This window comes from Lepisosteus platostomus, chromosome 11 (assembly GCF_059453375.1).
Source record: "Lepisosteus platostomus isolate fLepPlt1 chromosome 11, fLepPlt1.hap1, whole genome shotgun sequence".
Classification (NCBI taxonomy): Eukaryota; Metazoa; Chordata; class Actinopteri; order Semionotiformes; family Lepisosteidae; genus Lepisosteus; species Lepisosteus platostomus.
In genome coordinates, this window is record NC_142621.1 from 26,812,139 (window position 1) to 26,833,908 (window position 21,770).

The following is a 21,770-nucleotide window of genomic DNA, read 5'->3' on the forward strand; positions in this document are numbered from 1 at the left end:
CCTAACAGATTAGAAAGAACCATGGGAGAGAAAGTCAGGCGGACAGCAGGCTGGAAGCGAGGGTCTACCAGCCCGCACGAGGCGCTGTTCCCGATTCCCGTGCCCAGCTGCACATCACCTGGTTGCACAAGCTTGACTTTTCATTTTCATTACTATATTTTCAGGTTGTGTTTTTCATACCACTACCGAATAAAAAACATATTTTAGAGGAAGATGTCAGCTTGATTAAAAAATATTGCTCCTTAAGCCTAGTCCCTTACTGTACTAATTCTGCCACCTACTGGACAAGGTAATAAATAAAACAAGAAGAAAATCATAGAATATAACACCCACATTACAGGCCAGCCAAGTAAAGGGTGTAAGATGACCAGGGGAAGGGTCATTCATAACAGGTATTTTCAGAATGACCTAGTTAAAATACTAGATATGGACCTGAGCAAAATGGCTGCCAAAAAGAATAAGCTGACCCGTATATGGAAAGGGTCTACCCTGAGAAACAATGAGACACAGCTGAGCCGAAATATAAGTGCCCCGGAGGCAGTGAACAGGGAGAAAGATAGAGAGGAAAGAGGTTTATGTGAAAGGTCGGACTAAGGAATAACGGACTACTGAAGGGAGAAAAGGTTTATGGTTTATGGTTTATGGTTTATGGTTTATGGTTTATGGATTGGGTTTATTACGGACTTTTGGAACTCGGATCGGAACAGGATTAAGAGAGCGGATTACGGACTGGATTTGGAAGATAGTTGGAGGAAGAAACGCCACGAAACTCAGGAAAGAAAAGTGTGGTGTGAGTACTTCTCTCATTTGCATAAACTTTCCCCCGGAGACACCACAAGGGATATCTGAAGGACTGAAAAGTGCACTGATTGTCACATTATCTAAGGTTGTCTTTTAAAATGTACTTGTATTCCATTAATAGCATCTATTGCATTGCCCGAGAAAATCAGAAATTACTGTATGTAATTTGTTGGAATTGGGTTCCTATGAAAAAGACTTGTGAAGAAACCCAGCTGGGACTCAAAACCCTTGGTATCTCTTCAGAAGAAGAGAATGCAATGTGCCCCAAGCAGTATGATTTTCGAAACACGGATTTAGTACCAGAAACCAATTTGTAGCTATTTTGTGACCCAGTGGTGAATAGCGGAGTTATTCCAAATCCACTAGATGGCGGTTCCTGACGGTTGAGTCCAGCGTTCTGCGCATGGGCAGTAGGGACTAAGAAGCAGTGAGTTACCGTTAAAAAGAACCCGTAACTTCTACAGAGTCGTAACGGTAAATACGGTGTCATTTCCCTAAATGAGTATAGAGGGGTATTTCATAGGATTGAGACAAGATTAGCAAGACGGATATTGGATTTTAACGGAGTACACTGAAGCAGTAGAGTATTTAGGCAACTACTCGGGCTGGGGATATCTGTTTATTGGTTTGTTAGTAATGGGTTTCACATGCTCCTTGTATTTTCTCTTCCTTCATTCTTTACAGGGACTTATGTTTAGCACCGTTTAAGTGTTCGCAATTGTAGGTATCGTACTAATTATCGTAATGTAGTTCTCGGTGAGGGCTGAGAGGTGAGCGGCTTATTTCTGAACGCGCTGCGTGAACCACTGCCGTATTTTGTGTATATAGGAATATCGTTATGTCTTTTTTTATTTTTTTTAAACCAGGAACATATCAGACCACATAGTCGCCTAGAAATAAAGAACCCAAAATGTGTCCTGTGCTAATTATTCTTTGCCAGGCTACATTTATAAGAATCTTTCGTCTTGTGTTTTAATTGTAATACAGTGTATTAAAATGCACAATGCTTTGGTTTTGGGAGAGAGGTAAGAAGGGAAAGCAAATGGAAGAAAAGTCCAGAATAGGCTTCTAGGCTGTGGAAAAATGAGAATAGAATATGACGTATTCCAAGGAGAAGTCGGGGAAAAATAAGACCTTAAAAGAAATCAGCCTATCACTGTTTGCTGGGAGAATGGATGAATCCTGTCTAATGCTCAGCTGACACCCTGTTAAAAGCAATAAAAGACAATGTTAGTCCTCCTTGGTTAACCTACATTTGTTGTTGCTTTAAAACAGATAACGATGGAAGAACTGAATGACATGGTGGCGTGGGTGGCAGTGCCCATTATCAGAGTGCTGCTCCCAGCCATCTCCCTGTATGATGAAAAGAGGAGCCGGAGGAGAGTCTCCTAATCACCTTGCCTCTGAATTGTGGATGGTGTTCTTGAATGTGTCAACTCTCCCTTATCGGCAAATAAGCCAAGAAGAAAGAATTCCCACCCCAGAGACTGTGCATCTTAATCATTCTGCAGACTCGGAGACTGACAGTGAGACTCTACAGGTTGTCTCTAAAAGCTTGACCCACTTTCACTGGATGTATTGAGTCAGTGTCAGTCTATGGTCTCCATATTAAATGAGATGTAAAGTCTCAAATTGTGCTTAATGAGTATGTTTTCTTTAGTGTTTTAATGATCCTTTCTGGTAACCGAATGGATGTAGTGTTTTTTGCATGGAATGCGCAGCAGCACTGTTTCAGGAGGGTATACAAAAGGTAAAATAGTTCATAGCTGAATGGATATGACTTAAAATTGCAGTGGTTTCCAGTACTAAAACTAGTGGTAAAAGGAAATAATTCTATAAAGGTAATGAAGGCTTGAATCCATCCATTTTCTAACTGCATTATCCAATACAGGGTTGCAGGAGAGCCAGAGGCAGGATTCACTCACACCAGGGACAATTTTCACAAAAGCCAATTACTTGAAGACAACCCAAGCAAACACCTGTAGAACATACAAGCCCCACGTCTGAGGATGAACTCATGGCCCCAGTGCTCTGAGACAGCACCACTGTGCCACTTCTTATGCTACTATATTCCAGTTAAATACCAGTGTTTACTGTTGCTTATTTTAGCCTGGAAGAGATGCATTATGATCATTTGATACTGGCAAATATTCTTGTAGCACAAGGAAAGCGGTGCAAACATATTTCCACTAGGGGGAACTGTCCAGCTTTGGCAACACAGTAAATTTATGGTATATACATTTATTATTTCTGGATAACCACTGTAAATAGAAGACAAATTATATTTCCTAAAACAATTCAATATTTCCCACTGTACTGCATACAGTATTTAGCCTTTAGAATGTAATTTGCTCAATGTTAGTCTTGAAGCATGTAGTTAATACGGTAGAGGTACTATCATTTAACAGCATTCATGAGATACATTCAAACAGAATATTAATTCCATTGGAAGAGGGCCAGGGGAAGGGTCATCTATAACTGGTATTTTCGTAACGAAACGCTGTCTATACTACTGTATAGACCTAGGCAAGATGGCCGCCACGGATACTTGGCTGACCCGCTGTTGGAAAAGATATATACGGCGAAACAATGAGACACAGGTGAGCTCCGTCAGGAAACGGAATAGAAATGCCACAGAAGCACTGAGCCGGGCGGAAGCTGGTAAGGTGAGAGCGTTTTGGAGGAACGAGAGATTTAGGAGTGTACTGGAAGGAATTTCAGAATAACGGACTATTGGATATGGGTTTTGGATACGGCCTGGAGAAGTGTGGACATACGCATTTGGGGACTTAAGGATACTGGCAACGGATTGCGGAACGGATTTGGAGAGACATACGGACGAAGAACACAGAGGTTCAGTGTGGTGTGAGTTAAATCTCTTTTACACCTATTTCCCCCGGCGATGCCACACCATATATTCAATTGAATCTTTCAAAGAGAACAACCATTTCCCTGCAAAATTAGGCTTTTCTCTGTCACTTCTCAGGTGGCTCTGACAATCAGCTGCCGTTAAATTGTGGCTGGGGGCATCTGTTTCAATGGATTTTGTACTCCCTCTTTAAGTGTGATATTAGAAATACATATATTTTTTTGCTAAAAAACTGCTTTTTACAAATTAAAGATACGGCTATAAACTAATATGACGTTTTGGCTGTGAAGCCTTCTTCAGGTGTGTGGAGACGGGTATATTTTTAGACGCATTTATTAAAAAACTAAGAGCCATTTTTTAAATGGGAAGAATGGTAAATTGTGCCAAGTGAAGTTTATTTTTCAGTTTCCACTGTCTACATTCCCGGGCATGGCTTATATGTGGTTTAATATTTACCTATCGGATTAGCAAAGGGTAAAATAACACAATTGAAACAGGATGAGGAAATGTGCACACACTCCTCTGACATACTCATGAGAGAGAGTCTTTCCCCGCTTGACATGCTTTGAGCTTATAAAGAGAGATCACCCACTGGAGAAGAACACGACTGTGAGTGACATCACTGTGAGGTCATAGGCATTGAGCAGGTCAGAAAATCAAGACTTCAAGGGGAAACTCAATCCTACCCAACATTAGAGACATGCCTACTTTTGCAAGTGCCAGCTTGATAATGGTTTAAGTTCCTTAGATATTTTTTAACTTCAGCTAGGTGTATGGCCTTTGACTTAAAAATCAGTAAATCATTAAGGAATGCTGGAAGGTTTAATAGAATTAAGATATTCTTACCAGGTCGAAACACCAGCATGGCACTGTAACCTTATTCTTTATAAAAATGTGAACATAAACTCTCTCTTTTAAACTGTACAGGCCTATTACAAAGCCAGTCGAAGTGGACAGCTCCACAGAGTAAACAGTCATATAATCCAGTGCTTCTAGTTGATCAATAATGTAGTAACTGTACTGTATATGAAGATGTGGTGATTGTTTTTATTTAACCTTATCCACCTGTTGCATAGGTTGTCTTGTGTTTCGCAATACGTAGTCTGTGGTGTTATTGATTTAGCTAGTAAAAATATATATATTATTCATCCATTGTGTGGTTTCTGCGTAAAAAAAAAAACCCGCATCCACAGAAACAAAAATCACAGATATGTGCCGAACAGGACTACTAGTATCAATATAACGTCAGCGTCCTTTTTTGTGCTTGATATGAACTGCCTAATGGGGCCACAGGAATAATGGAAGGCTGGTCATATCCATCCATTATTACAAACAAGCCTTTAAAGAAACACAAACAGAATGTACTTTTATGATTTTAAATATTTGTATATCGCCTCAGCAAAAATAATTTGACTCTCCCCCCCCACCCCCCATATATTCAGTACTTAATTCAAAAATTCATTTCAGCTGTAGAGTCTTCTTCAGGTGTCAGTTCCCGTTTCTTTTCTTCTCCTTTGCGGCCTACGCGTGTTGACGCACTACCTACTTGAGCTACTGCAGAGTTTTCTTACATATTACTTACCACCATTTGCTTTGACTTGGAAAAACTATGCAGTATCTTTTGAAAACAGCCCTTTCTTGTTCGTCTATTTCTGCCAGCCACGTGTTACTGGCAGTCCTCAAATGTGTCAACTACTGTGAGGAAGGCCTTCCACACTCCAGGCCTGCTTGTGCACACAGCCCCGCCTCCTCTTCTCGTTTGACCGATCTCTCGGTTCGTGTCCGCGATGCAGGTCCAGTGCTGACCCCCACCCTTCGTCACACACCACTTGGAGTGGTCCACCATGATGCTGAAAGGCCTGGCCTCTGGCAGCTGCATAGTCTTCACGTTGTACACCTTGTGCGCCACAGAGCAATTTGACGGCAGAGGCTGATGAAGCTTCCCCCAGCTTTTGGCAAAGAAGTCATCTCCTAAATAGTTAACCAGCAAACCTGAGTAGAGATCTGAAACGGAACAGAGTCACAGGTTCCCTGTAAGAATCTGTCCCAGACACACTTTCTACCCAACCAAAAACAGGAAGTGCACTTGCTACCAAAACGTCAAACTGGAACCGAGAACAAGTGAATGTGTATTTCTTCCCCCCCTCTCTGAATGCTGTACTGTATTGGTTGCTACCCAGAACGTTCTTTTTTAAATCAGCACCACCAATATACAGTAGATCAAGTGTGAAGTGTGACATATTGCTTTTGAAGGGCAGTGTTTGAAACTTACTGGATTGTTCCTTTTCTACATAACCTTTTTTTAAATGTATTTAAATGACAACCGTTTCCAATAACCTTTAAAGTAACAGCAGAATGAGATCCTTGGATCAATTAATCAATTTCTAATGGAACAAACTGCACATGTTATTTAAGTCCTGGTTCCTTTCAAGAAACAGCAGGATGAGATCCTTGAATTAACTACTAAGAAATTAGCTAAATGGGCCAAATGTAACCTCTCGTGTTCTTAGGTATTAAATGGTACAGTATCTAAAGAAGCTACACAAGTTATATTTTTATCCTTTCTTATGTTTAAATCAACATACCAAGAGAAAAACATTTGATTTAAATTGTTGTATAAATAAAAGATTGAAATATTCTATTAATCAATTTGTTCAAGAATTGGGCTTTACAGGATGTTAATAAAGCACCTACAAACTACCTCAGACACAAATCCTAAACCTAAATTACTACTGAATATAAATTGATGCTTTACTAACATCCCATAAAATCTCTTTTGAAAGAAAGCGATGCTATGAAACCTTAAATCTAAAGTGTAACCGCAGAAACATGTAGGAAAGTTCAGTTGCCAGGTGGCAGATTGAGAAAGTTTCACCAAAACAAAGTATGCTTTTTTATATAAATACATCTTCAATTGGGAAAGGCTTTGAGTAAAAATAAACTGGATATTGTTCCACAAAATCTTTGTGAGAAAGTGGGTCTTGCTGGCTAGAAACAGCCAACATACAATAGAGTTAGACTTTGTAAAAATTAAATAAATTCAGATTCTGAGAGGCTCAATAAGTGCTTGTTCAGAGTAAATCAGACATTGTTGTCCAAGTTTCAGCAGTGATACATAATTCACTGAATACCAACACCAACAGGGTTGGACACTTTGGGATATCCAAGCGATCTCAAACGCGTCCGATAACTGCAACCTCTATGACCAGCTGGGCACCAGTGCTCTTGTACTGTTGTCAATGAAAGAAAAATCATTAGTACAACTTATGCCAACTCTGACACTTAGCATCACTGTGGGGCTGTTAAGCACATATTTTGAAGAAATAAGTACATTTCATCATCTCTTCCAAGCTGGTACAGGTCTGGAACTGTGATAATTAATTTGTGATTTTAAAATGTAGAGGCATGCAAAAAATTAACTATTGATTCCAAATATCTAAAATGAGAAAAATAGCTGATGTGACATTTTCACTTCCCAGGAACAAACTGCAATAATGAAGCACAGAGATTGTTTATGGATCATGGCAACTGTGTTGTTCAATACTGTTTCTGTATTTTGAATTGGAGAATAGTTTCTAAAGAAGCGATCAGTTGGGAAACAAACGTGATCCATAGACTTTACTGATTTTTTTTCTACAGACTCTAGCTCTGCCTTGAGTGGTGCTCACCGTCATTAAATCTAGAGCATTTTGCAAAGCTGGTGAAAGTTTACCCTGCTAAAGATGTCAGGGGCAGCTGCTTAAACCAAGGCTCTTTCCTGGGATAGCATGTTCTCTGAGCCACACACTGAAGGTCTCTGTGGAAGGTTTGGGGGACGTGATAGTCAAAAGAGTATACATGGATATACTGGAGTTGCACAGCTGTAGAGACAAGAATGAAAAATAACCAAGAGTAAGCATGGCATTTTCATACATCCAGGTCAAATGCCCCCTTTCTTTTTCCATTAGTCTGGAGAGTTTTCTTTATTTATTTTCACTTGTTAAACTATCCTCCAAGTTCTAAAATGTTGACATACATTTTCAGCAGCCACAATACACATCATTTAGATTTAATTAGAAAGTCTAAGGCTATTTTGGTATTTATTTTCATCTGTATACACAATGAGGTGTAAGTCTATTAGTGTCCACCTATTCTCAGGGTTATATTAAGCTTGCATATGAAATTGAACCACCAACAGAAAATAACAGAATAGACTGTTTTTTGCCCCACAGGTAAATTTAGAATAGGAAAAGAAAAGGTGCTCCAAACCAGAACAAGAACTGCAAATAACCAATACTTGAATCTTAAAAGCTGGAAAAATTGTACCAAAGGCTTTCAGAAAGTGATAGACAGCTGTGATGTCAATGCCATGGACATACTAAAGCTCAACAACCAAACTTGTTCAAGAAAAGGTTCACACAGCTGTATGTACATGTGAACGCCTACCTATGTCCTTGAAGGTGCTGTATGTGTAAGTCCCGCAGAAGAAGGTCTGTGCATTTTCATGCCCACTGGAGGGCAAGAATGATGTAGAATGATTTTTCACATCTGGAAGTTCTGGGGTGCTGTGAACCAGCCACACTCCTGTCTGTCTAACATCACAATCCCTGAAAAAGGTCACACAAGATATATTCAAATCTCTTATCGTTTTTGATCCGTCTGGTTTTTCAGTTTCAATGTTTTTAAAGGACAAGTCTGCTCTTTTTGAACAGAGTCCATTATCAAGCCTGCTTCCAGCTGACGAAGTCAATTAATCAATTAAGTTCAAGAATCAAACAAGAACTGTATAATTGATCAAACTAAACAAAAGATCTTCTATTTTGGGCTAGTTTTCAGTTCTCTTAATCTGACTTTTGGCTTTTTTGTCCAACCAAATTAAACTGAACATACTTCATGGCCAAAGGTCAGATTAAGAGAATTGAAAACCACAGTCCAAAATAGGACTATTCTTAATCCTATTAATTGTTTTCATTTCTCTTCAACTGACAATTGGCCATGAAGTATGTACATCTATCTCTTAATCTCAACAATTTAATTTACTGTATTCATTTAGAAATGGGCTACTGTAAATTCAATTCAATAGAGCCCACAACAAGCATCTTTAGTTTTGTTTTTCCCAGCAGATGAATTTTTTATTACAAACATCAGTATTATATTGACTTACAGAAGTGTTTTTCAACTCAGTGATTTTCACCAGGAGAAAAAGCTTTGAAGGCAACAGATTTGTTCTTAGCTTATGTGATGCCTCAGTCAAAGAAATGTAAATGGGAAAAAAAATAATGAACAAAAACAAGATGGAAATATATACTTTAAAGCTTTATGATTCAAGTTTTAAAACCAGAAAACACAGAAAGCTGGTGTTGGTATTCTAAAGACACAGTATATACTTCGGACGTGCCATCATGTCTTGACCATACACAGTAAATCCTAAAATAAATGTTTTCTACTGAATCAATGATTTGGACAACATCTGCAGAATCACACGTGTAAATGTTCTACCCTGAAATAGTGTAAATGTTAAAATATTTTATTTTAGATATATATAAAATGAACAATTCACATCCTGCATATGTAGCAAACATTGCACTTGGCTTTAATCATAGGAATAAGCAAGCAAACCCAGCAAGTATTACAGATACAATTCTATTGTTTGTTGTGCTGTCTATGATGTTTTTTCCCCCCCATTTTCTGTGTCCTTCTGTCTTGTACATTATAAAATGTTACTTACCTTAAAGTTTGTATTTGTATTGCACAAAAGGCTTTTGAATTATGAGAGAAACCTGTGAAAATAAACAAATCGAAAAGACAATGTACAGTGCCTTGCGAAAGTATTCGGCCCCCTTGAACTTTTCAACCTTTTGCCACATTTCAGGCTTCAAACATAAAGATATAAATTTTTTATTTTATGTGAAGAATCACCAACAAGTGGGACACAATTGTGAAGTGGAACGAAATCTATTGGATTTTTGAAACTTTTTTAACTAATAAAAAAATGAAAAGTGGGGCGTGCAAAATTATTCGGCCCCTTTACTTTCAGTGCAGCAAACTCACTCCAGAAGTTCAGCGAGGATCTCTGAATGATCCAATGTTGTCCTAAATGACTGATGGTGATAAATAGAATCCACCTGTGTGTAATCAAGTCTCTGTATAAATGCACCTGCTCTGTGATAGTCTCAATGTTCTGTTGAAAGCGCAGAGAGCATCATGAAGACCAAGGAACACACCAGGCAGGTCCGTAATACTGTTGTGGAGAAGTTTAAAGCTGGATTTGGATACAAAACGATTTCCCAAGCTTCAAACATCCCAAGGAGCACTGTGCAAGCGATCATCTTGAAATGGAAGGAGTATCAGACCACTGCAAATCTACCAAGACCTGGCCGTCCCTCTAAACTTTCAGCTCAGACAAGGAGAAGACTGATCAGAGATGCAGCCAAGAGGCCCATGATCACTCTGGATGAACTGCAGAGAACTACAGCTGAGGTGGGAGAGTCTGTCCATAGGACAACAATCAGTCTTACACTGCACAAATCTGGCCTTTATGGAAGAGTGGCAAGAAGAAAGCCATTTCTCAAAGATATCCATAAAAAGTCTCGTCTAAAGTTTGCCACAAGCCACCTGGGAGACACCCCAAACATGTGGAAGAAGGTGCTCTGGTCAGATGAAACCAAAATCGAACTTTTTGGCCACAATGCAAAACGATATGTTTGGCGTAAAAGCAACACAGCTCATCACCCTCAACACACCATCCCCACTGTCAAACATGGTGGTGGCAGCATCATGGTTTGGGCCTGCTTTTCTTCAGCAGGGACAGGGAAGATGGTTAAAATTGAGGGGAAGATGGATGCAGCCAAATACAGGACCATTCTGGATGAAAACCTGTTGGAGTCTGCAAAAGACCTGAAACTGGGACGGAGATTTATCTTCCAACAAGACAATGATCCCAAACATACAGCAAAATCTACAAAGGAATGGTTCACAAATAAACGTATCCAGGTGTTTGAATGGCCAAGTCAAAGTCCAGACCTGAATCCAATCGAGAATCTGTGGAAAGAGCTGAAAACTGCTGTTCACAAACGCTCTCCATCCAACCTCACTGAGCTCGAGCTGTTTTGCAAGGAAGAATGGGCAAGAATTTCAGTCTCTCGATGTGCAAAACTGATAGAGACATACCCCAAGCGACTTGCAGCTGTAATCGCAGCAAAAGGTGGCTCTACAAAGTATTAACGCAAGGGGGCCGAATAATTTTGCACGCCCCACTTTTCATTTTTTTATTAGTTAAAAAAGTTTCAAAAATCCAATAGATTTCGTTCCACTTCACAATTGTGTCCCACTTGTTGGTGATTCTTCACATAAAATAAAAAATTTATATCTTTATGTTTGAAGCCTGAAATGTGGCAAAAGGTTGAAAAGTTCAAGGGGGCCGAATACTTTCGCAAGGCACTGTATATGGCATACAGTATATATGGGGAAACAGCCAAGTCCTGTCAGCTGCAAGTGGGCAGGGATGTTTTTGGTAACATTTGGTAGAAAACAGACCTTTTGCTCTTTGAGTAAGCAAAACATGCAGCTATCTGGAACCCGATTCTGTGATTTTTTTAAGGAGCATATTTGTGATTTTTAAAGTGGGCCTTAGTTTCTGATCATTAATATTCATGTTTTGTTTAGGTAAGATGACGGTGCTGTGTTGAGAGAGGTTAATGTTACAAATTACTGCCAGAATTACTTCAGTATACAAACTGCCAAGAACTGAAAAACGCAAGAGAGGTTACAGACACAAGTGGGCTGCTCAAGTGACCGTATTCATTAGGTTGCTAGTAGCTAGTAGTTTACTGATGAATCATGTGAAACTGTCTCTTGTACTGTAGGAATCCCAGGAACAGGTTTATCTCTAGAACAAATCTGACAGCTTGTCCCAGAGACAGTTCGCCCTCTCAATGCATGACATCATCCTGGCGCCCAAAAGCTGACACCAAACAAATAGCAGGTTTAAGTGAAATTGAGTCAGAAGTCCCTACCTTCTGGCCTCCTTCTGGGTCCAGCGAATGCACACACGCTACATACTCCTGCATGGCCTGTTCTTTGCTCATGTCCCCAAGCTGCTTCCAGGCCTGCCTGCAGCATCACAGCACAATGTGTAACCCATCAGCAGCCTTACAGAGCCCAGCTGGTAGAAACTCTTAACCGCTTTTCAGTAGGGCAAATGTTTTGTTTTTTATTTTTAATACAGTTCGGCAAGGAGACTGTGAATGCTAGAACTCAGCTTCTCGGGTATGTAATTTAGTCATAGTCTATCCCATAAGTTGACTGACAGATCTTACTTGCCTAGGATGTTATTTACCCTTTAACAACTGAAATCCTACTTACACTCCCTGGTCTGTTGGGTTTCTTACAATATCTGTGAAAGTTCACACATTTACCTTTCTTTTTTTCTGGACAACACTGAAACCTATATTTAGTGTGGGTTTGTGGAGTCGCACAGATTTGTCTCTTGCCTTGTGTAACTTAAAATGAGTTTGTGCACAATACTTTAGCTATCGCTTTCTAAAAGGAATACATATTCAACAACTGAAAAGGTATCAATGAGAAGAAGCAAACTTTAAGAATATGATTAGCTAGTCATCATGTGAACACAGGATAACAATGGCTGTTTCAAACAGCAAATCCACTGGAATTTAACTGTATTCCTATTTTAAATTCACAGTGGCAATATGCTCACTGTGTGGAAAATGATTCAATTTATTTTTTAAATGTGCTAGATATGATATATATATATATTGATATATATTTTATTACCCTGTTCATTTATGCCAACTGCTTATTTCTAAATTTTGCATATAAATAATGTATATAACTCAGTATACGTGGCCAGTAGGTTTGTCAGTAATACAAAATGTTTGGAGAGTAGCAGAAAAGTCGTTTTGTACACTTCTATTCAACATTCGTCAGTTAAAACGATCCCTTGGGGAACTAGAAAATATTGCTAGTGGTTTCTTCATCCAAACGTACTCAGTACTTTATAAACACGAAGGTCACCAACTACATGACAGCAGCTGATTATGCACATGCTGAGTGCACATTTTTAAGGTTTCAAACTAATTGATCTTGAGCCCGAAAACACATCAAACACGTCTTTGCTTCAGTTTATTAAAGAGTTGCCAAAGGTTTGGGGTCGCTTTACCTGTTTATACCTGGCGTACAGGTAAAGCAGCTGTTCTCTGCTCGCTGTCTGCACCAGTCCACGGAGCCGCTCAGCTGCCGCTTCAAACTCGGCTTCGAGCTCCGTCTCTTCCAGGCGATACCCCAGGTCACCAGCACCGCAACCTTCCTCCCCGAGACCCAAGTCTGAATCCGAATCTGACCCACCGAGCGGCTCTCCTGTGTCTGGCCGAGCCGGGTCGGTACCTGAACCCGTAGCAGAGTCGGGGGAAGACAATGGAGAGCGAGACGCCATATTGGAGTATGTCTATAAATATAAATGTTATGATCGTGGTTTGTATTTCCCGAATAATCTAAATCGATCTCCAGGAACACAAATTATATTAAAATTACTCTCTCCTGCAGACAGTATCAAGATGCTGGCTAACCGTTTCGGGACTTGTTGCTCACCGCGGTCCGTTAACTGTTCGCTCCCCTAAGCGGTCCGAAGGGAAACCAAAAACACAGAGTAGATAAATTGCCAATTTGTTTTAAGCCCTCTGACCGGCAATACAGCTTGTGCAGTGAGGCATTGCAACTTGCCAATCACACGAAAGTTCATTAGGTGCACTTGTTGGTGCACAGTAGAACGTTGATAGTTCATCTGGCTTGCCTGGTTTTTCAGTAGCCAATTCATTCATGTATCTAGTCTAACCCTTTCCTCAAGGAGGTCAGGATATTGGCGTCCACATCACAGTTGGGATGTTTGTTCCAGGCCCCAAACCCTTTGAATAAAAATATGCATTTCCCTGTTTGGTAGATTATTTAAACCTCTTATATTTTTTAAATCCAAATAGTTTCCCCTAGTTCGTGCTGCACTACTAAATCTTATGAAGTGCACTACTGTAGGTCAGTAGCTTTGAGGATTTTGAATACTTACAGTAAATCAGGTCTTGCTATAACTATGAATAGAATTATGAAGGCCAAGACTGTTTTATTTTTTTAATGGTATAGTACACCAATAAGATATTTACAGACAACTAACAAACCATTTTGTGATTTAGTTGAAAAGTGTCTGGTCATGCATGTGGTAGTGTGCTCACCTATTTGAATAACTCAACATTATACAAAAACATGAATGCGATTATTTTTATTTCAGAAACAGTAGATCAGCTAGGCAAATGAGGTTCCCATCATTAGAACTCCTTTTTTGAGTTTTCATTGCAAGGAGTTTCCCCTCCATGTTAAACATGTTTGATGATGGCAGATGGATTATTACAGGAAGGCTCTGGATAAAGCAGTCGACATCTTCGACAGCAAAGATGTTTTTTTTGGCATCTTCCTGAATTTGGAATTACAGGGATCCCTGGAAACACAGAGTGGTTTGACATGTCACTGTTCGAGTTTCTTTATTCCATGGCAGCAGGTCAGATAGACTTTGGATACAGTTCTACCCAGAGGCATCTGAATGTCAGGTTTATTCAATAAGAAGCTATTTGATTAAAGGTGTGTGGTAATTTGGCTATTAGACAACTGTTTTTCAGTCGTTTCAATCACATTCATAACTATTATTCCTGTCATCTTCTATTGGACTATTCACCCCTGATCTGTACTATTACCTGTCCCTTAACCAGTTCAATACATGAATTTCCCTAAATGCCTATTGCCTTTAATTTAAGAAGAACATTATCAAAAGCATCTTTAAAATCTAATCATATCATTTTGTACGTTCTGTGTGTGTTTACTGCTGTGACTTGTTTGAAGAATTTTAACAAGATGGTAAAGGAAGAATGACCTTTTCTAAAACCATATTGACTACTGCTAGGGTCTTATTTTCATATGAGCGATCCTGTTGTTTAGTTCTAAAGTGGTTTTCATAACTTTACTTGTAAAAGAAGGAAGACGTATTAGCTTAAATCTTATATCTATCATATAAGTCACATTTAGTCATATTTACTATACCGAGAGATACTGTAGAAGGGAATGAGGGAGGGCACTGAAAATGGAGAAAATAGAGTACTGTTGAAGAGGACTGCCAAAGATTGATGCACTGGACAATGGACTATTTAGAAGAAGAGAGATCAGGTAAGAGTAGAGGTGCACAGGTAACCACTTGATCAGAGTGGAGTTTAGAGTTCTGCCTCACCATTCCTATGGAGGTAGCAGAGTCAATAAAACTTGACGTTTGCAGAACACCAAGGCCAATTTGTATACAAATCAGTTTGTTTTTTAAAGGATTCTAAATTTAGGATGAATTCCCCCATTCTACATAAATTCCATCCAATGTCTAATTCTGAACCACACTTGTCACTAATGTGCTACACAAAATAAAATCCAAGTCACAAACTAAATACTCACCATATGGAGTGTTCTGAGGCTTATTCCTACTGAATCTGTCCAAACTAAAAACTTTTTTTGAAGAACTATGAGCACACAAAGAAAACAATTTAGGAATATTTCTTCCACAGCTATTATACTTGAACTGTTACGTACTGTATTGATCTTGATAAATTTGTAGTCATTATTCATACAGAACATTCAGCATTGGCCACCATACAGTAGCAGTTGCTATTCTTGTTGATTGCAATTAATAGGAATGTCTTCTAGAATGTTATTTGATGTACAAATGAGCATTCTATTCAAATAATTTCTGTAGTGCTAATATTAAAAATACAATGTCCAAATTAATAATTAAAGTTTGGGTAACTAATCCATACCTTGTGTTTTTGAGGCTTGTTGTACTCATCAGGCACTTTAAATGGTCCAAAGCTTTCACAGCTCCCACGTCCACTGGATGTTCCCTGGGCTCTTAACTTTTCCAAAGATGGATTTGTTTCATTCTGAATTCTGACGTCTTTTGACCTATTACCCATGATCTTATGCTTTATCATGGAGCCAAACTTTTTCAAAGGATGTTTCTTGACTTTCTGGCTCACATTCACATCTTCATCCGGCATATTAACTGCAAAGGGGATGTTGCTGTGCGAGAGAAGCCCTTCGCTCTTAGAGTTTTGGTCAGTTGCATTGGGGTCCTGTAATGTTTTGCTATGTCAATGCGCAGACCACTCTTGCTTTGGGCTGGACTGAGATTTTTGTCCTTATTAAGGCTGGGATTGTACACATACCAAGATGAGTGTCCGGGCAACTCCTGTCACAAAAAAACAAAAAGTTACAGTTCAGTGATTGTTCAGTGTAAATCAAAACAAGTAACACTTCTCTTACTGAAAAGAAGATAAGGATTATGGGGTGTGTATATGTTTTTAGCACTGACGTTAACACTGGAATAAAGGCAGACAATGAAATATAAAATAATAAACCAATGTGAATGTTTACAATTGCATGTATAGAAAATAATGCATCTCAGTTTTTTTTATGATGCAGACATCAGTTTGGAAATGTAGACAATACTTTGAGCAAGTCTCTCTATAGTAGCATTAACTCACCTGATTGCTCTTGTACTAATTGAATAAGAAAGTGATAAAGCTGACATCCACAGACACGTGAGTTTAGAACGTATGCTATGAACTGACAGTAGGGATATTTCTGAGATGTTACACAGTATTAGGGAAAACAAATCTGGATTTGTAGTTTTATTGTAAAGGAAAATGCACAACATAACTATCATCATATTTACAAAATAAAAGTTCCATTTTCCAGTACTTTCTACACAAATGTCTGTTAATTAGGTACAGAACAGGTCCATCCTACTTTCATAAGAGAAATTTTTACAGGTTTGGAACTGTTGGTCATACCTCATCAACCACATCATGCTAAGAGGACTCCAGAAGTCGTGTTTTAATACAGTCTGGCCTCGAGGAGCTTTTCTTCCCTAAAGCCTTACACTGCTGTACTCCTTCGAGATCCTGGACTCTTTGAACCAGATAATCTCCAGGCTTCTCTCGTGTCTCAGAAGCTAACAAGGTGTCACACCAACAGCTTCTCCTAGGGAACGTGATGAGCAGGGCTTATCCATAGTGTCTTCTGGCTGGAAACTGTTTTCAAAACCACTTGGGACTGTTGGAGAAAAGCCTTTTGGAAACTTTGTCATAGAAGACTGTCGTTTTTTACTTCTGACTGTTCGACAAATAACAGGTGAAGGTTCTAACTGGTCCATTTTGGTGCACATGAGCTGCTCAGTGCTCCGGGTTTCCATATCAATGGCAGCTTGAGGAGTACTGGACTCAGGGCTGGAACAGTTTAGCTGAATTTCCTTTAGCAGATTATGTGTGATTCCATGTACTATTTCAGAAGAAACAAGAGAAACTTCAGAAAACTGAGGACTGGGTATTGCCTCTTTGTTGTGCTCACTAGTTATGTTAGTATCACCCCTCACCTCATCAACGATCTCACTTGCTTCTCTGCTAATACTGGTCTCTGGTGAAAGGGATGAACATCGGGAAGCTGAATGTGTCAGCTTGGAAATGTTGGTCACCATAGAACTGATTATGGTTTTGACCACTGTCTCATTTCTGGTGGCTACAGCTTTCTGTAGAACCTGTTGGGATCCAGTTTGGCACAGCAATTCATTGTGAACAGAGCTAGCAACCTGCTGAATCTTGTGTGGTTCATGAAACACATCATTATCCTGTTTCACAACTGTTATCTCCTGGTTTTCGGACAAGTCCTGCAACACACTGTCAAAGAGGTCCACAGCTATCTGACTCAGCAAAGACACAGACATCTTCCCTGGGATTTCTGTAGAAGTTTCCTCTTTTATCAAAGTAGGGTATATCTGCAATAGCAGCTGTGTTATGATGTTTTCCACAGTTTCAGTACACACTAAAGTCATATTAAGTGATTCTGTTGATTTAGCCATAGACATTTCCTGGAGCCCAACTGAGGAAACCGGTTCAATATTCAACGGTTCTACAGGGACACTGAGTGGTTTGATTTCAGAACTGTTTTCAAGATGGGAGTCTCTTTTCAGTTCCTCAGAAGAACTGTTCTCAATTTCTGATGTAACGATATGATTATATTCGTGTATTGCGACATTTCTTTGAAAAAATAGAATAGCAATATTATGGACAATTAATTGACTTTTATATTTCTAAATATCACAACATGATCGAATTTAAGTCATTTTAATAAACAATGAATAGTCACCTATGCGTTACAATATAAACATTTATACTGATTTAAATCGCAAACGAGGGTTTAAATTTATGTGTTTTTTTATTCACAATCAGACAAGTGCAACATAAATTGATATCTTTGTCTTCTAAGTATCTTAATAAACTTTCAGCATAGCTTTCTCTCCGTTTAGATTTATTTTTCTTGGGATCAAACGTGGAAAGATTAGATTTTAATCATTTTATTTTTTAAATACATTTTAGAAAAGTGTAATCTATACTAAAAAGCTGTACACCACCTGCTATAAAGATACATATTGTAATACTTTCGGGCTCAGATAGGACGGACACGAACTCAGATTTGCGGAGTTAAATCTCAACAAAACAACAACAAATCTCAATATCTAGTACGAATTATTTGTAATACAAACCAAAAACTCTCTCAAATTCCTACAATTAGCATAGCCTGCCCCTTATGCAAAACTAAACCCTCCTCAAAATCCAATTTTCAACATACAGCATTACACAAAATCAATACATCAACACTCTATACTCAATAACGATAATTCACAAACAGCCAGAACATGTAACTCCACATTCCCAAACAGACCTAATTTCCATAGCCCCGCCCCTTATGTAAAACCAACATCCCTCCCCTGTTGTCTCTCTCCGCTGGCCTTTGTAATCGTTTTTATTTTTAAATAAGTTTAGCAAAGTCATGTATTTTAAAAATCTTAAGATTTCTATATTTATGTCTTTATTTAGTGGTTTCATTAGTGACAAAGGCTAAACTTTCTTGGAAAAATGTCTTTTATGTAAACCATATTTGCTATTAATTCATTTAGGGCTAGAATATGTTCATTGTCTTCCAGTGAAAGAAGGGTTCCTTTCGCCGTAAATGTCGGGTTGACATTACAAGCTTGCCACGCCCGGACTGTTACACCAACGTATTAGCATGTTAAAGCGATTTCATTGAGTAGCCTAGCTTTCTTAACTAGTAAGTACTGTACTTTTGGAGGGGGGGAGGTGTCTTTCGCTGGAAATCTTGTCCCCTTCTACTTTGAAAATACCTGTGAAACCGGTTTAATTCGTCACAGCCAGCACTCCCGCAGAGAGGGGGGCTGTACTCGTTAATGTCTAAACCGGAACACATCATTATATCTCATTTTGTATTTCTATAAAAAAATCGTTTGCCCAGCCTGACACTATTGTTGTTATTGTTTTTATCCTGTAAAGCGCTTTGAGGAGCCACCTTTAAAGGCGCCATATACAATAAAGTTCATTATTATTACTATTGTTAATTTGCTGGACAGAGAGGTGAACATTATTACGCAGAAGACAAAGATAGCGATCTACGTTGCATTGTGCATTGTGCTGCTGTAATACAGTTTAAAATAATTAAAAGTCTAAACAGTATCAGCTTTATTTATGGGTTGCAATTTAAAAAAAGTCAAAAACCGCACTCAAAATGCAATTTAGAGCTTTCTGGCAAGAGGAGACACCCAAATTAATAATGTCACATGCCACTGTTTGTGCATGAACAAGGTTATACTGCTAGTTCCTTAGATACGCGATTAAAACGTTTTTAATAAAATGCTTTTATTCACTCATAATCTGACAATTTCAGGAAGACTAAGGAAGGACTAAGGGAATTGTCATCTGTTGTTGAAGCTCTGTGAGCTAGGTGACTTTGAGACCACTTGTTATCCCAGGTTGTTTGAATCGCCACAATTCAAATAGAGAAAAAAGAACTGACTGACAAGATTTAAGATGTGGCTGTCAATGTTGGATTAAAAAAAACACGTTGCCTGACGTTAGTTGCATTGCTTGAAAAATAATTTTATTTCGAGAGACTGGATAAGTAATTCAAGTGTTTTTTTAACTTCCTGAAAAACAAATAATTAAACTACATGTGCAAACGTTTTATGATATTTCGCTGTTGTGAATGTCTGTGGAGTGTATCTTATTTGCCTGTCTGTCCTGGCTGTGCTCTCTGGGTACAATGGGGACAGATGGGTACAATCAGTGTTGGGTATTTACTTTGCTTTGAGATGCCACTTTTAAAGGTGATATATAAAATCAAGGCTTTAACTTGCTTTGACTCCGCAAGTCTGAGTTCTTGTGTCTGTCCTATCCGAACCCGAAAGTATTACAATATGTATCTTTATAGGAGGTGGTGTACAGCTTTTTAGTATAGAATACACTTTTCTAAAATGTATTTAAAAAATAAAAATGGTTACAATATAATCTTTCCACATTTGATCCCAAGGTCCCAAGAAAAAATAAATCTAAACGGGGAGAAAGCTATGCTGAAAGTTTATTAAGATACTTAGAAGACAAAGATATCAATTTATGTTGCATTTGTCTGATTGTGAATCAAAAAACATGTATTTAAACCCGTGTTTGCGATTTAAATCAAAACGTGATTTAAATCAATATAAATGTTTATATTGTAACGCATAGGTGACTATTCATTGTTATTAAAATTACTTAAATTCGATCAGAGTGGGAGTCAGGAACCTAACCCACAGCGCCACCGGCAAGGTCATATGCAGAGTGCTGAAAAAGCACTACAGAAACATTATCAACAGACAATGTACAGCGTGTACTATTCTTGTGTTGCGGTATATGAATATAATGATATCTTTATTAATTTCTTTAGATACACAATTCCATATTATATTCCCTTTTAATCAAATTCTAAAAGTATGCTTGTTGACTCCAGTATCACATTAGTTAAAGACTTCGAAGCTTAAAATGTTTAGGGAGAAAAAATACTGGTGTGTATTGTTTAGTACCGAGACCAGCCATATACTGTATGTTTATGTTCCAAAATTAATATCATTTATGGCCTTCACACACGTTACAGTATGCTCCTATTCTTTTTATGCTCAGCTACTAAGATTTCCCTTCAGTGGTAAAATTCCATATAAATATTCAATACTTAAACTGGCACAGTAAAGACATTTAAATCTTTCTACGACCGATCAACGCACCACGAGTGCCCGTCGGTCAACCAATCACGTACCGCGGTATTTTGCATCATCTCGCGTCACGATGCGCGATGACGTAGCCAATTACCCCCGGTACGTGCCTGTGCCGCGCACTTTGAATGGCTGCATCTGTAAATCCAGGGTACAACGTCTGATTTTTTTGTCATAAAAAAATTACTATTGGATTTGAAAGTTTTTTTTTTCCTTTCAATAGTTCGTTTTGAAACGATTCACCAGAATGTATTCTTGAGGAGAGTAATGTTTGTGAGATGCTTGCCTTGCCTCGCTTCTTTTAGTCAACTGTTGACTCTTTGTCAACTGCTGCAGTTCAGTTCTACAGAGCTCTGCTGGTTTAAAATGCAGAAAATGAGCTCTAATCACATAAGATTATTCCAGTTTTGCCACAATGCTCATGTCAAACATGGGGGACCCCTAAAAACAAGAGCTATTTTTGCTTTGTAGGCCACTACATCACCTAGAAATGATCAAGGCTGCTTGACCCTTCTTCTCTTGCCACAGGTTCTGTTCATCTCCCAGAAGCACCAGTGCACCCACAGACTGGCAACAGACACTAGTATTGTTTAAGTGCACTTTTTATTTTCTAGTGATCTCAACAGTTAACACTGTCCAACACCCAGGACACATTGTACAGTGTCACAGTTCTAGAGCAGTATACAGGATGTGATACTCTTTTATGTGTTTTTGGAATCATACAGGTTTCTTCTGTATAAGCTGCCAGACCACGATGAAGGAAGAGGTCTGCGATACCTCTACATGGATGACCATACCAATGGCTGGGTATATGGGAAGAAATTGGTGAATGACTCCAAGAGTGCAGTGGGGCAGACTTTGCAGCCTTTTTTGTCCTACATTCATAAAAAGGTAAGAAACCTTTATTTATTATTTGTGTCATCTCCCAGAAAG

At 38.7% G+C, this 21,770-nt stretch overlaps 1 long non-coding RNA gene and 1 pseudogene across 2 annotated transcripts; one reads left to right on the forward strand and one right to left on the reverse strand.

The window, feature by feature from the left end:
• The first annotated feature begins 554 nt into the window (after positions 1-554).
• LOC148652313 (uncharacterized) lies at positions 555-2,443 on the forward strand. Its single transcript, XR_015925077.1, has 2 exons — positions 555-790; positions 2,077-2,443. It is a non-coding gene; the product is annotated as an uncharacterized LOC148652313 (long non-coding RNA).
• A 1,601-nt stretch (positions 2,444-4,044) lies between these two features.
• Positions 4,045-13,269, reverse strand: LOC148652314 (deoxyribonuclease-2-alpha-like; annotated as a pseudogene). The gene is made up of 6 exons (XR_015925287.1): positions 12,828-13,269; positions 11,665-11,761; positions 9,378-9,429; positions 8,096-8,256; positions 7,339-7,530; positions 4,045-5,674 (listed from the first exon to the last, which is right to left on the reverse strand). The product of XR_015925287.1 is annotated as a deoxyribonuclease-2-alpha-like (transcript).
• Between the last annotated feature and the right edge of the window lie 8,501 nt (positions 13,270-21,770).